This window comes from Musa acuminata, unplaced genomic scaffold, assembly GCF_036884655.1.
Source record: "Musa acuminata AAA Group cultivar baxijiao unplaced genomic scaffold, Cavendish_Baxijiao_AAA HiC_scaffold_1126, whole genome shotgun sequence".
NCBI lineage: Eukaryota > Viridiplantae > Streptophyta > Magnoliopsida > Zingiberales > Musaceae > Musa > Musa acuminata.
The window spans coordinates 4,227,898-4,230,397 of NW_027021339.1; positions in this window are offsets into that span (position 1 = coordinate 4,227,898).

Below are 2,500 nucleotides of genomic sequence, written 5' to 3' on the forward strand. Positions count from 1 at the left end.
GTTTTTGGTCCGTTCTTGCATGGCGCGGTGACCGTCGTGAGCGGAGCAAAACGTCAGCCATCTCAGCACCCTGGAACCCCCCGGGTGGCACAGGGCTGGATGGGGCTTTCGTATAGCAGGGACGGTGCTGCCTCACGCTTCGCTCGCTGTTCGCCGCTCGCCGCTCGCTCGCGCAGCCAAAAATGACCAGTTTTGGCCCGTTTTTGGGCTGTTTTGGCCTGTTTATGGTCCGTTCTTGCGTGGTGCGGTGACCGTCGTGAGCGGAGCAAAACGTCAGCCATCTCAGCACCCTGGAACCCCCCGGGTGGCACAGGGCTGGATGGGGCTTTCGTATATAGCAGGGACGGTGCTGCCTCTCGCTTCGCTCGCTGTCCGCCGCTCGCCGCTCGCTCGCGCAGCCAAAAATGGCCAGTTTTGGCCCGTTTTTGGGCCGTTTTGGCCAGTTTTTGGCCTGTTCTTGCATTGCGCGGTGACCGTCGAGAGCGGAGCAAAACGTCAGCCATCTCAGCACCCTGGAACCCCCCGGGTGGCACAGGGCTGGATGGGGCTTTCGTATAGCAGGGACGGTGCTGCCTCTCGCTTCGCTCGCTGTCCGCCGCTCGCCGCTCGCTCGTGCAGCCAAAAATGGCCAGTTTTGGCCCGTTTTTGGGCCGTTTTGGCCAGTTTTTGGCCTGTTCTTGCATTGCGCGGTGACCGTCGAGAGCGGAGCAAAACGTCAGCCATCTCAGCACCCTGGAACCCCCCGGGTGGCACAGGGCTGGATGGGGCTTTCGTATAGCAGGGACGGTGCTGCCTCTCGCTTCGCTCGCTGTCCGCCGCTCGCCGCTCGCTCGTGCAGCCAAAAATGGCCAGTTTTGGCCCGTTTTTGGGCCGTTTTGGCCAGTTTTTGGCCTGTTCTTGCATTGCGCGGTGACCGTCGAGAGCGGAGCAAAACGTCAGCCATCTCAGCACCCTGGAACCCCCCGGGTGGCACAGGGCTGGATGGGGCTTTCGTATAGCAGGGACGGTGCTGCCTCTCGCTTCGCTCGCTGTCCGCCGCTCGCCGCTCGCTCGTGCAGCCAAAAATGGCCAGTTTTGGCCCGTTTTTGGGCCGTTTTGGCCAGTTTTTGGCCTGTTCTTGCATTGCGCGGTGACCGTCGAGAGCGGAGCAAAACGTCAGCCATCTCAGCACCCTGGAACCCCCCGGGTGGCACAGGGCTGGATGGGGCTTTCGTATAGCAGGGACGGTGCTGCCTCTCGCTTCGCTCGCTGTCCGCCGCTCGCCGCTCGCTCGTGCAGCCAAAAATGGCCAGTTTTGGCCCGTTTTTGGGCCGTTTTGGCCAGTTTTTGGCCTGTTCTTGCATTGCGCGGTGACCGTCGAGAGCGGAGCAAAACGTCAGCCATCTCAGCACCCTGGAACCCCCCGGGTGGCACAGGGCTGGATGGGGCTTTCGTATAGCAGGGACGGTGCTGCCTCTCGCTTCGCTCGCTGTCCGCCGCTCGCCGCTCGCTCGCGCAGCCAAAAATGGCCAGTTTTGGCCCGTTTTTGGGCCGTTTTGGCCAGTTTTTGGCCTGTTCTTGCATTGCGCGGTGACCGTCGAGAGCGGAGCAAAACGTCAGCCATCTCAGCACCCTGGAACCCCCCGGGTGGCACAGGGCTGGATGGGGCTTTCGTATAGCAGGGACGGTGCTGCCTCTCGCTTCGCTCGCTGTCCGCCGCTCGCCGCTCGCGCAGCCAAAAATGGCCAGTTTTGGCCCGTTTTTGGGCCGTTTTGGCCAGTTTTTGGCCTGTTCTTGCATTGCGCGGTGACCGTCGAGAGCGGAGCAAAACGTCAGCCATCTCAGCACCCTGGAACCCCCCGGGTGGCACAGGGCTGGATGGGGCTTTCGTATAGCAGGGACGGTGCTGCCTCTCGCTTCGCTCGCTGTTCGCCGCTCGCCGCTCGCTCGCGCAGCCAAAAATGGCCAGTTTTGGCCCGTTTTTGGGCTGTTTTGGCCAGTTTTTGGCCTGTTCTTGCGTGGTGCGGTGACCGTCGTGAGCGGAGCAAAACGTCAGCCATCTCAGCACCCTGGAACCCCCCGGGTGGCACAGGGCTGGATGGGGCTTTCGTATAGCAGGGACGGTGCTGCCTCTCGCTTCGCTCGCTGTTCGCCGCTCGCCGCTCGCTCGCGCAGCCAAAAATGGCCAGTTTTGGCCCGTTTTTGGGCTGTTTTGGCCTGTTTTTGGGCTGTTCTTGTGTGGCGCGGTGACCGTCGTGAGCGGAGCAAAATGTCAGCCATCTCAGCACCCTGGAACCCCCCGGGTGGCACAGGGCTGGATGGGGCTTTCGTATAGCAGGGACGGTGCTGCCTCGCGCTTCGCTCGCTGTTCGCCGCTCTCCGCTCGCTCGCGCAGCAAAAAATGGCCAGTTTTGGCCCGTTTTTGGGCTGTTTTGGCCAGTTTTTGGCCTGTTCTTGCGTGCCGCGGCGACCGTCGTGAGCGGAGCAAAACGTCAGCCATCTCAGCACCCTGGAACCCCCC